Source organism: Pithys albifrons, chromosome 3, assembly GCF_047495875.1.
Source record: "Pithys albifrons albifrons isolate INPA30051 chromosome 3, PitAlb_v1, whole genome shotgun sequence".
NCBI classification, from domain to species: Eukaryota; Metazoa; Chordata; class Aves; order Passeriformes; family Thamnophilidae; genus Pithys; species Pithys albifrons.
This window is the reverse complement of record NC_092460.1, coordinates 43716975-43730511: the sequence shown is the minus strand read 5'-3', so window position 1 is coordinate 43730511 and position 13537 is coordinate 43716975. Positions and strand designations below refer to the sequence as shown.

At 44.4% G+C, this 13537-nt stretch overlaps 1 long non-coding RNA gene across 1 annotated transcript; it reads right to left on the bottom strand.

Moving 5' to 3' along the window:
- Nucleotides 1-6215: 6215 nt before the first annotated feature.
- LOC139669355 (uncharacterized) lies at nt 6216-13102 on the bottom strand. Its single transcript, XR_011697248.1, has 3 exons — nt 13087-13102; nt 6713-6776; nt 6216-6619 (listed from the first exon to the last, which is right to left on the bottom strand). It is a non-coding gene; the product is annotated as an uncharacterized lncRNA (long non-coding RNA).
- Nucleotides 13103-13537: the final 435 nt, after the last annotated feature.

The following is a 13537-nucleotide window of genomic DNA, read 5'->3' as shown; positions in this document are numbered from 1 at the left end:
TGCATTATACAGTGTGAAAAGAGGTTTAAAAAGGAAAGGTCACTTGGGGGTTGCCAACAAACCAGAAGCTTAATGAAGAAAATATTTTTTTCCTAATTCCCAGTTTCATTTCTCAAAAGATCAATCTGCATCTCCACAGATTGTGTGCTGTAATTTAGAAAATTTTAGTAAAATTTAGTAAAATTTAGTTATTACATCCTGACAAAGCCAACACAAATATCTTTAAAACATCCAGTGAGGTTTTTGCTACTTTTTCCACACTAATAAAGTGCAGTATAAATGCTAACACTGGCATCCCAAAAAAAGAAAAAAAAGAAAGGGGGTTAATTGTGAAAAGCTGCTTCCAGACTTATTCAGTGAACCATGTTTTCCAGTTTTTTAAGAACACTTCCTTTTCAGAATACTGAAAATTCCCAGGGGATATCAGTGACTAACCTGTGGAATTTTCAAGTCTCAAATTTAACCATTTTTTCTTAGGGCCCAAAAAGCATTTTACTGGAGATGTAATATGGTTGATCAAAGCACTGAAATGTTAAAAGGTCAACTCTTAAATTTGTATCCCCAGAAAAAACTATCAGCAGAAATACAGTGCAAAAAATTTTTCCTGATCCACCAAAAATTTCAAGAACACTGTACAGTTTTTCCTAATGCCAACAAGGAACTTAGTAAGAAAACTGTGCAGGAAAAAGAGATGACAGTGACTGGGTTCAACACAGAGTGTGTCCCTGAGTCTGTCAGAAATGCAGCTGCTTTTACAAAAATTTGAAGCCAAGTATCAAAGTCGGTGTCTAAAGCCTGTATTACTTCCATCACTTATTTGTAATAAAATTAACCGGCTCCAACTTGCCCCCAAAAGCATTTTAACCAACTCAGCTCCTCTGTCCCCTCTGTTCACCCTGACACTGCCACAGCCCAGTGACCACTGTCAGAGCAGGACTCTAAACTAATATTCAGATAACATATTCAGTAGAAATACTCGGTTTCCTGCTTAGTAGAAATCACACTATTTTTATAATGCAGCTGAAAGATTACTAACAAAGGGTTACATGTGAATTACAACAGGAAAATGCCAGTTTTGCTTTCAAACGGCACTTCCCCTGCACAGAAAGAGTCGAGTGTCCCACACATCCAGGGGAATAGTTTAATAGGAATGTCAGGTTCTGTATTACTGGGGGGGTTCCACTGGTCAGTGAGTGGCCAAAGCCTCAGGCAGTCTAAGGCAATTATTGGCAATCTCCTGGAAAAGGCCCTTTTGTGCCTGAGCCCCCCCAGTCCCAGCCCTGCCTTTGCCCACCCGAGAGGGCCTTTTGAGGCTGCCCTGCATTTTCCCTTCCCGAGGGCTGAGGCCAGCCGGTGCCAAACACAGGGATGGATCCTCTTACCACAGGAAAACAGAGCAGGCAGTCCCCAGAGCAGCAGCCCTTTATTTTTACAGGTGCAACCCATGCCTGGCTCGTATTTTCTGCTCCCCAGAATATTAATTTCAAAACCACACACACCAATGGATGACATGCAGATATCTCTACCCAAGTAACTTTTTTAAACTTTCACATGCTTCTTTTTTAATCAAGTATTCAATGAAAAGAGGCAGAAGGAGAGATTTTCACACCAGACAAATCAGACAAATTAAGCCTTCACTTCAAATGAATTTTGCCAAATTACACTGGGCCTGAATGGATATCCAGCAGCCCAACATTTAGAAAAATGTTAATCTTCAAAATGTGAAGAACTGACTCCCTAATTTCCATAACAAACCTGAAGCCTGACCAAACCCATGTTCCACAGAACTATTTCTTTTAATTTTTCATGTTTTTCTCTACTTAAACAGTTACATTGCAATCATTGTCCAAAGGATCAAGGAAACAACAGGATAGAAATGGTTTAGTATTAAAAGCAGAATATTCAGGTGTACATGAGTTGTTCAAGAGACAAGGCTGTTAAATGTGAATGGTTCCTACTTCATTTTCACTGCAGGGGCCACATTTGGAAATAATTTTGATATCAAATTTAGCAGCTAATATTTCTAATTTCGGTAACATCTTTGTCTAGAAAATGAGAAAATCTTGCCTACCATGAAGCTTTACCAGGTCCATTGGCTGCAGAAATCAGTGCCAGAAACAGAAAAGCCGAGGAATGACGTTCACGCAGTAAAATAAAACTATTCTCTACCTATTCAATTAATCTAAATTTTACCAAAGAGAAAGCTATTTTTTTAAACAGTAAAATAGAAAAAAAAAATCCTGAGGCTTGAGTGAGGAACATTCAAAGCAAAAAAAAAAATCCGAAAGGCTCCCCTGGCTAAGCAGCTTTCAGAAGAGGCACTTGTACAACAGCATCCCACATTATCACACTGAATGCTGAAATACTCCACACTCACTGAGAAAAATTAGTTTTCTCGTGCATCGGGCATTGCTACAGTTTTTGTAAGGTTTCTGTATCTTCCTGGGGAAAAATAAGTATTTTAAAACTTGAGTATTGACTGAACTTTTTTAACTCCAAGCTGCTATTCACATTTTAAAATTCTCCTACAGCTCATCACCTCCAAAGAAAGCACAGCCATATCAATGCTCTAAAGCAAAAATAACAGCCCCAAAAATAATGCAACTGACACTGCCTTGAAACTCTGTAGTCTCTAAATTCCCACAGGTAACAGCAAAGCAGAGTTAGTGCTGAAGGACATGTGGTGAAGGGGGGTGAACTTTGTATTTTTGTTAGTAAATGTATTAATTATAACTAAGCAACACTCAGGAGGAATAGATGTATCTAAGCTATCAATATTATCTTTTTGGAAAACAGGTGCATACACCTTTCCTCTCTGTCTTCCACTGACATCCAAAGCTGGTGGGCTCTGGACTCCCAGTAACAACAAAGGGCACAGAAGGGCTGTTGCAGTATCCTGCCCTCAGCATCACTTGTCTGGCTCAGCTCTGGTGCCACTGTTCATTCAGAGGGCACGAGGTCTCAGTTGCTGGGCCACCTCTCTTGTTGCAAGAGCTCATTCTGCTGTGTTACAGAACTCAGGTTTTAATCTAAAAGTTGATTATTGGAAGTGTTTGTTTGAATAATACAACTGCAAGAAAACTGCAGACATAACGTTTTACTTGAAATGACTGGAATGCAGACACAGTTTTACCTCAATCCTATTGCTGTTGATGCCACAGAAGCCTCAGAGTTTGCTGTTGTACTTTTACTTATTTCTGTGATGGGAACATTACAGGCTCTCCCCAACACTCTGACACCTTTTGTGCTTAGTTCCAATCTGATATGTTTTACACAACTTGGCTGTCAGCAGCAATTAGGGGGTTCTGGGTTTGCTTTTTTTGATAGCATAAAGAAATGTAGGAAAGCAGCATGTTGACTGAAGGTATGTGTTTACAATTATTGATCATAAAATCATTACACTGTATGTCACAGATTTCACTGCTGAGCAAAGAAGAGTATATAGATAAAAAATAACTCACATCTTTTGTTGAAAGGTGATGGTTTTCTATAAGCAAGTCTTCTGGGCAATTTCTCTCAGCTTCCATGTTTATGTGTTTCCTGGTCACAGCAGCTAAAAATGGGATGTGTCACATTCTGCCACCAGATACTTTGGAAGCCAAAAAATGGCACAAAATTAGTGATAAAGAGGAACAAGTCCTGGTTCTGTTGGGCTCAGTGCCCTGTGCTCAGCCTCGGAGAGCCCTGCGTGTGTGCACTGATGCAGCACAGAGCAAGTGATGGAAAAGGTGCTGGATACGACCTGCTGGGACACAGCACTGTGGATACGACCTGTTGGGTCACAGCACTGTGGATACGACCTGCTGGGACACAGCATCGTGTTCCCCATGGCCAAGGAACGAGTCCCTCATAGGCCCAAGCTCAGACTGCAATTGCACTTTCTCACTCATTTTAAAGAGAAAAAAAATTGCTAATTTTCACTAGTCTGTGCTTCTTCCTTAGGCAAAAAATCTGGTGGGGGTAAAAAAAAAAACCTGTTTAAAGGCTGAGAACAGAACAAGTGAATGACAGGGGGAAGCCCCAAGCAGTACATGCAGTTCAAGGAGGGATTCAGTGCCACGGCCATTGGCAATTAAAGAGCAGAGGTTGGACTTTCCCTCTCGCCGGGGCTGTGGCACACTCCACTCCAGGCAAACCTGATACTCTGCCATTCTCTGCCAGCACGTGCCGAAATTAGTTCTCCATTTGGTGGTGGCCCTCAGAGAGCAATTCCCATTGAGCAGGGAACAAAGGCCGCGACCCCAGGGTCAGAGTGTAATGCAGGAAGCATGACCTCCCCTTTGTTCACACAGCACTGTTTACTCTGCCTAAGTAAAGATCACCAATACATTAACTAAAGAGGATTAAAAAGGTCATATCCCCGGGGATGGAGCTCACGCAAGTGGCAACTCTCTTCAGTCACTAAATCATTTCACTTCCCCCCACCTCTCTTAAGAAAGAGACACCTTAAGCTGCCACAGCTCAATGCCACATTATTTCCAGAGCCAAAGGCTGTACAAATTCATGCTTCAAACCCAGGTTATTCTCCATCAGCCAGCTGTTTTGAAGTTATTTTTAAAGTTACCAAAATATTTTATGTGAGAACTATTGCCTCAATACAATTTTTCCTTTTATATCTCCTTCTGAAAAATTCTGAGTTTATTTATAAAATTGTTTGGCTCTCAAAACGGTTCTTAAAAACTGAATTTTTTTGTAGCTAGTAATAAAGAGATTCTTAAAATATTCTGTAGATGTGCAAAAAAGTGGCCTATTGCTGTAGACAATTGCTGAGTCCGTGATGGTTGACTTGCAAAGAGGAGAACAAGGGAAATAAACTGAAAATATGCTGCCAATACAAATTCACATATGCCGATAGCTAAATAAGCACTTCTTATGGCTATTAAGCTCTCTCTTACCAACTTTTTTATAATATCTTCCAACATCATTATTAACATGAATATTAACAGAAGCATCTCTTGAAACAGCTCAATTAATGCTGCCTTGGTAACACACAGGATGCAATGTGGCCAGTCAGGAGTGCTCCTTTCCATTCTCACCTCCCATTCCCTGGCTGCTGGATGATCCCAGCCTGTGCTCTGCTCCTCGTTGGTTCCCTACCCTCTGCTGAGGGGGCTCCCTTTGCTCTGGTTCCCTGCCCTCTGCTGAGGGGGCTCCCTTTGCTCTGGTTCCCTGCCCTCTGCTGAGGGGGGTCCGTTTGCTCTGGTTCCCTGCCCTCTGCTGAGGGGGCTCCCTTTGCTCTGGTTCCCTGCCCTCTGCTGAGAGGGCTCCCTTTGCTCTGGTTCCCTCCCCTCTGCTGAGGGGCCTCCCTTTGCTCTGGTTCCCTGCCCTCTGCTGAGGGGGGTCCGTTTGCTCTGCCCCCTGTTCCCTGCCCTCTGCTGAGGGGGCTCCCTTTGCTCTGGTTCCCTCCCCTCTGCTGAGGGGGCTCCCTTTGCTCTGGTTCCCTGCCCTCTGCTGAGGGGGCTCCCTTTGCTCTGGTTCCCTGCCCTCTGCTGAGGGGGCTCCCTTTGCTCTGGTTCCCTGCCCTCTGCTGAGGGGGCTCCCTTTGCTCTGGTTCCCTACCCTCTGCTGAGGGGGCTCCCTTTGCTCTGGTTCCCTGCCCTCTGCTGAGGGGGGTCCCTTTGCTCTGTCCCCTGTTCCCTCCCCTCTGCTGAGGGGGCTCCCTTTGCTCTGGTTCCCTCCCCTCTGCTGAGGGAGCTCCCTGGAATGCAGATTCTGCCATCAGTTCCTCGCCCAGGTTTGGAGGAACAGAGCATGAGGAAGTGAGAGGTCCAGACTAAGGCATTTTCCTTTCTCCACCCTCAGGTAGAAGCTCCTCTGATGAAGCTGAATTTTATGTCAGAGGTTCCATAAGAAAAAGACAGGAATAATGCATGGCAGGCAGGCCGGGCAAGCCCTTGGTCTGGGTCCCTGGCCCAGCGAGCTCAGCACCAGCCAAACCCTGCAGGGGTCACACAGCTGAGCTCAGCACCAGCTCACCAGCAGCTTGGAAAGGAGCACAGCAGTGCCAGGCTCCAAGGAACAAGGGCCTGGAGCACCACAGAAGGCAAGGATGGGCAGGGCTGGGGGTAACAGGTGGGCAAGGGCCACCTGAGCACTGGGCAAAGGCCTAGGCAAAGAGGTACCCCTTCCAAAAAGCAAAACACTGGATTGAAATAACCAGAACAAAAAATATATTTAGAAATTAATATTTTAAAATGGAGATTGAGAGCATAAGGACTGAACCAGCGACATAAGGACAATTTTTTGACAATACATTAGAAGCAGGAAGACTGCACAACAGTTGTCTGGCAAATCTGGGAAACAAAGGGGAGCAAAGAAAGAGGACAAAAACACTGCAGAAAAGATAATGGCTGATTATGACCTTGAGCTATTTAGTCACACAAAAGAGGAATCTCACCCTTTCTCATCCCGTATGACCATATTAACATTTCTTGTTAGTTGGGTTCCTGATCTGGGGTATTCATTAAAAAAATATTATATATCCGCTACTTCTTCCAGTGGGAACTGCTAGTATTTCTTTTCCAGTTCTTGCTCACCTTCTCACCAGCCAGCAGCACTCTCCCTCCGAGATGAGAAGCAAAAACAACACTACAAAGTTATAGAATGAGATGTCCCTTCTCTAGAACAGAAAAACAGAGAAAACATGATTTGGTGACATAAAATTCTTGCATAGCCCGTTTTTTGGGGGAGGGTGGAGCAATTTTAACCCTACCTCATATTCTAAGATACACCCTTTATCTCCTGATGCCCAGAAATCCAGACAGACCCAAAGGTACCTTTTAGGTTAAAAAGAAGTTATCAGGCTTAATACAGATAGAAAATCCTGTGATATTTGAGTCATCAAATTGTCCCCTCTGGTCCCTTCAAAGAGCAAATCCCATTAATCAATTCTTTTGCAAGTAAAGGGTGAAAGAGCAGCAGACAGCAAAGCAGAGAGTGCTGCAGTAAGTGGACAGATTGAAGGCAAAGCTACCCCAAGGACACGGGCAGGCTTTCAGAAGCGGCCCAAGGCTGGAGGCAGAGCTTCCAAAACCCCTCTGTGCTCTCCTGTCAGGAATGAGGGGGAGCAGGAACTCCAAAACAGGTACCACTGATGGGCCAGAGTACAGGCCAACGAATTCTGTGATTTAGCAAACCCTCTGCAAGGCTACTGTAAGAGACTATAATTTTAATGCCTGAGCAGGGATTACATAATGGAGAGAAAACCAGCATTGCTAACATAATAAAAATATGTCTTTTTTCACTTGGAGTGCCTCTGCAGAAGAAATTACTGTTTAGTTGGACTTTCAAAAGGGCTTAGACCGTGTGACTCACAAAGACCATAAAGAAAACGCAGGAATCATAACTGAAAGTTGGAATGACAATTAAAAACGAGCTGAACAGCCAAAAGTAAACTGTAGAATGAAAATACATTTGCAAGAGAAGGGTTAGTAGTTGCTGCATGCAGAGGTCATGCTGGTATCAACTTTTAAATTTTAGTTAGTGGTCTAGAAAGATCAGCTGCAAAACAAGAGTAGCAAAATTGACAAGCAAGGGGAGGGTATTTGGGTTTAAGAAAGTTGAGCACATGTCGAATATAAGAATTTTTTTTTATAATTGCTAAGGAAATCATATTGCAACATTCTCAAAGGGAAGAGACCTGGGTGCCACTGTCACAAGGTGACCAAAGCTTTCAGGGATACGCAGCAATGTCAGACAAGCCAAGCAGGAAAACAGACTCCAGTATTGAAAACATTATCCTTCTAATACCCAGTGCCAGGGAAACACCTTTCTGGAGAGTGCTGTGTGCACTCCTTGCCTTACCTCACCAAAGGTACAGAAGGAACAGGAACGCAAGGGCAGGGGACTCAGGTGATGTAACTTGTAAGAGACTGCCATATATGAAGGACAAAGGAATCAAACTGTCTATGATGATGAGCACATGAACAACAGGGAGGACAACAGAGAGACAGCTTTAAAATATGGAATTATAGTCTGACATGCCTACTTCGAGTCCTGAACAGGAAATGATTCAGTTAAATTAAAAAAGCAGCAACTATAAACTATGGGAATATATTATTTTACAACATGCAGACTGAGCATTCAAAAATCAGTGCCACAGTCCATCGTTAAGGGACATCAGTGGGAATCTGACAAAACACAGTTCTATTCACAGCCTACAAAAATAGAGCATTAAATGGGATTGTTGGGTGGAAAGACCATAAAGGCCTTTGCACAAAGCCACGATGGAGCCACTGGCCAAGGGACCCACCTGGCCCACGTTCTGACAAGGGCAGGCTATTCCAGAAGCATCCAGTGTCTGTTATCTTCACCCTCCACTCTCCTACCAATCAACCTTTTGCAAGAAATGTCAGGGTAGACTTGGCATTAATCAGACTGTGGATCTGATCCAACACAGTAATTTATACTTTTGTTTTCTGTGGCCAAAGAAAATGGCAAAAAACAGATAAGTTGACTTGAACCATTGCAAGCCCATTTGCCCTCTGAGTTAGCAATGGTGCCTGACACAGCACTGCCCATGCATTGCTAGAATTCACAAAAACAGCTAAACCCAAGCCTGTTTACTTTGCTACCTGCTCTTCTGCCACCCCGACCAATAATTAGAACGAGCCTAAATTGCAAGACATTGTTTTACGACGTAACTCCATTTCCTTTTTCATCTGGCTATCTTTTTGCCATCCATGCATCAGTGGTTGCAGAATCCATTTAATAATGCCGAGGGGTTACGAGCTGTGTGTCACCCCTGGGCCAGGGCCACTCCCAGGGGGGTTGGCTGCGCTCAGCCCCTGGTCCTGCAGCTCCCAATTCCCAGCGCTGGGAACACCTCACCACATCCCACACGTGCTGCTCCTCAGAGCTGCACAAGGGTACATAATTAGGAGATGATGAGCTCAAATATGAGCCAGGAGATGTGGGAGCAGATTCTGTAACCACACTGGTGAGTGGTTTCACTACAGAAGAAGTTGCTTCATCTTCACTTATGGTATCAGCAGAACTCACACGTTTTCAAAATATATTTGCAACAGCAGAGGGATAAAAAAAAAAGAGTGCTAAAAACATGCCAAGGCAGAAACAGAGTTTTAACATCAATTGTATGGAACTGAGATTGTAAATCAGCATTATCACCAAACTGCCTGCGTAACAAGTGCCCCAGAGCCCCCCAGCACAGCCACACCCTCCTCTGCCTCATTTTTTTATACTGACCATAATACACTTTCCAAGCCAGGCCCTAAAAAAACCCGAAACAAACTAAACCCCACATTTTTAATGGACATTTTTACTGGACACCAGATACCACAGTGCTGATTTATTTAGGCAGATTAGAAGCAAATAATTAAAAAATATTTCAAATATAATTTTTTATTTTCTGTTTCATTTCAAACAGATTCAGTAGGCCTGATTTGACTCTCTATTCCAGCCAAAGGAAAAAAATCCTGCAAAGGTGTTGTATGCTACGAGCATAACTGAGCCCTTCAGCTACATCTTTTTAGAGTTTTATGTAACATGTTATCCATTGGTACTGGAAAAATTCCCAAGTCAGGGGCTTGTCAGAGAACCCTCAGAGCAGCCCATATATTTTGTAGCAGTAACAGACCACAACGCAAGACAAGCTGAGAGAAACATCCCAGAGGTTTTCTCTTTAGTCGGTGAGGTTCTATGGATTTGACAGGCAGGTCTAATTCTGACTTTACTAAAAAAAAACCCCAAACAAACAAACAAAAAAACCAAACAAAAACCCCCACAAAAACACAACTAAAACTCTCCCAGCCTGTGTAACACACACACTCTCCCAGGTTATCAGATCATTCAGATCTCAGTACCTGCAGCACAGCAATAACGATACTGCAGAGCAAGTATCACACAACATGTCCTTACTCTTATTATAAATATTTCATACAATTTATTTGACTGATCATTTAGCAGTACATAGAACTATCTGGAAATTGATTGTTGCTATAAACCGTTTTGCATGTTGTGTCATTTGCTGGCTTTAATTCATTAGGTAAACAACACTAATTATGCCACACTTCATATTCTATTTAACCAGAAAATATTCAATACGAATACAAAGTAATAAAACAAATTTCCTCTCATATCTCAAAACCCACCCCATTATTTTCAAATAACCAGCTCCAGCATTCAACAACACAAAAATACAATATTTAGGGTTCAGCAACTTAAGCTCACTTTTTTTTTGCAAATAACTTCACAAAGATATTGTTGTTCTGCTTTCATTAGGTCTGTGAAATCAACAAAAAATAAGCTGCTTGTTTATTTAAATTTAGAACTAAATATGCGCCCTGAATCCACAGTTTTTTGCTATTATCCTCACTGAAAGAACAAATTAATAGTAAACTCCAAATACTGAGGTTATGCTAAGATGTGTGTTAGGAGATGTCAACATATATTACCGGTAGTACACTAATCATGCCAAATCCAAATTAATTTTGTAAGCCCAGCACCTTCTATGCATTTATTCATGTACAATTTCATACCCACAAACCCCAACACTGTCACAAGTGCTGCACTTCACACTCAGCAAGGTGTCCCCAGCCTGTTCTGTCCTGAGTCCTAACGGGGTTCCAGTGAGCAATTCTGGAATCTCAGAGCCTGCACAGTGCTAAGATTTGCACACAGTAAAACACAACTAACTTACTGAGTGTATCAATACTTCAGTATTTGTAGGTCTGGTTATTCCCACAGAAATCTTTGCTCTCTGAGCAGCAGAATATCAGGTGAGACATTTAACCCACCAGGCTGGAGTGCTCCAGTCCACCACTGACTTCTAAATCCAAACACCCAGGAAGGGCAAACGGCAGTATTTGGGATTTACTGCTCTCCCACTCACCCCTCGGAGCGCTCCCAGCCCTGGATTCCGTCTGGGAACACTTACTCCAGGCTGCATTCCTATTTACGGAGATGCTCTGCAACAACCGGAGCCAACAGGAATCCAAGAGTTAACCGAAGGAAAAAACCCAAAACAACAACACCCCCTCCCCACCAGAATGCCCAGCCGAGCTGCAGAGCTGCAAGGAAAGGAAAACGCTCAGCAGACAACAGGCTAACAAAAAGCAAACAGAATTTAGTGCCGCTATTGCCTGGATACCAGCTTGGGATTTAGGCAGCCTTGGATTACAAGGACTGTTCCCCTGCAAACCCAGCCCACAGTTCCTGCACCGTTTTCCACCAATACCACATCCAAACTGTGACTAAACACCTCATTATGCTCCCCTGGCACTGCCTGAAAGCACACATATTGTACAGTTTCTGGGGCACCTAAAACAGAGGGAAAAAAGCAGCTGTTTTTTCCCAATTGGTAGTGAAACAACGAACAACACGAGCCCTGCAAAACCTTGCACCATCCGTGCATTTTCGGCTCCCCCTTCTCTTTCTGTGCAGGCAACAGGTGATAAAGAACACCTTTAAAAATAAAAAAATGTATGGGGTCTACAGGACATCTACACTGCAACACAACCCTTTTCATAAATTAAAGTTGAATGAAGAGCTTTAGCTGGGCCTCTACATTGGCTTCAGAAAGTAAATGCTTTGCTTAATACTCATTTGTAGATGTTTCATTTAAAGAAAATACAGCCCTCACAGTTACAAATACTAACCAGTAAGTTGAGGTAACAATCTGATCTTGACAGATCTTTAAAGAGAAAACCCAAACTGCATTTTCAAAGGAACTGCATGCCTCAAATATTTCACTATAATCTCCTTTTCCAATAACTGGCTAATTGATCTTAAATACGCAGATGAATTATGAGGCAATAACCTCCAATTTTCTTAGCTCTTACTCCAGACAAACATTATATTCTGATTTATGAGTATCTGAAATATTTAATTTGTTGTTCATGGCACTTAAACAGTTTATCTAATTACGAGAAGTAAGGATTTCACATTAAAGATTGCTTTTATTTTCTCCTTTAAGCTTCACCACTTCAAGAGCGTTTTTCCTGTCCGTTATTATTTAGAAATAGTCTCCCTTTGTGCACTGGACGTGCTGCTGTAGCTCAGGAGGCCGTGGCTGTGACATGATTCTCTTGCCAGTCTCCACACTGCTCATTAAATAATTTTACTCCCATATGTACACATGCAGCTGGTCAAGAACAGACTTTGCTGCATTCAGCTACATCTGAGGCACTTCCACAGCAAGCCTTGAAATAAAACCCAAATGGCTACAAACCCAAAGAGCTTCCCTCACTGTGTGTTTCTGAGCAAAGCTGTGCAGTGTCGCAGCACTACACCTGTGTCTGAGCAAACTCCCCAGCACAACAGACCAAAACAGTTCACTTCTGCTAACACCCATTTCTGAACCCGCAATTAAATAGAACCATTCTTTAAAGACAGGTTTTCCTGAAATATTTACATGCTTAAAAAACAGCTTCCTGTTTTGGAAAGCTTTGCCATGTCTTCCTTTTGCAAAAAATCAGCTTTGCAGTCCCAGCGAAGAGCTCCGGGTACAGCAGATGGTTAAAATTCTGCATCATTTTTAACAGCCTCAGAGAAAGCACTGCCTTTTTTCGGGGGAGGGCGGGGGTGGAGGAGAGGAGAGAGAAAAAGCTGAGAACAGCAATTTGCAGCCCTTTTTTTTTCCTTGACAGCAGCAAAGCCCCGCCTCAGTCTGGCCCTTCCTCCAACCTCTGCTAACCTAAAAACCAGCGCCAGTTTGGTAGCGGGCCAAGGATTCAAAAGTAAACATTATCCTCCTGCCATTTTTTCGTGCTGTTTATCATATCCCGAGCTCTATTTTTATTACCCGCCCTCGCCACGGCCGAAGAGCCCGACTTGGCCCGGCTCGCTCCCTCCGCAGCCGCACCCTGAGCCCGGTGCGGCAACCCCGGGGGTGCCCGGCCGGGCTGTGCCGGCACACCTGGCCCTGGGCATGCCCCGTGGGATGGGGCACGTCCCGTGGGGTGTCCCAGGGGATGGGGCACGTCCCTCCATCCCCGCCGCGCTCCCGCACAACGCGCTCGCCTCGCCCAGCGCCGCAGCTGCCGCAGCGAACGCGGCTCTGCCTCGCGGCTTCCCCGTTTGTTTAATTTTACCAGGGGTGCTCAAACCCCAAACCCGTGCGCCTTGCACCTGACTCTGCGTTATCCCCACCGCTCAGCCCAGTCCCGGTCCCTGCCGCTGGCGCTGCCGCCTCCCATCCTGGGCTGCTCCTCAGCGAGGAAGCTCCGCAGCATCCCCGGCCCGCGGGACCGGCTGCCGGAGCCGCTGCGGGATGCGGACACGGCGGCGGGGGAGGAAAGGAGGCTAAAAAAATAAATAAATTTTAAAAGCGGGGAAGGAAGTAAAAATAAATAAGCCCCAATCCGTCAGGAGAGCGGGATGTGCGGGAGGAGCGCCCTGGGAGGGGCGGGCGAGCACGGCCATGTTTGTGCGCGGGGTCAGCGCGGGGCACGGCGCGGGATCCGGGGGCATTTGCGCTATTTCCCTGGAAAATCCGCCCTCCCGCCCGGCGGGAGCAGCGGGAGCGCCGGCCGGGCCCCGCCGCGGGGGCACTGCGGGAACAAAAGCGCTGCCTCGTTAT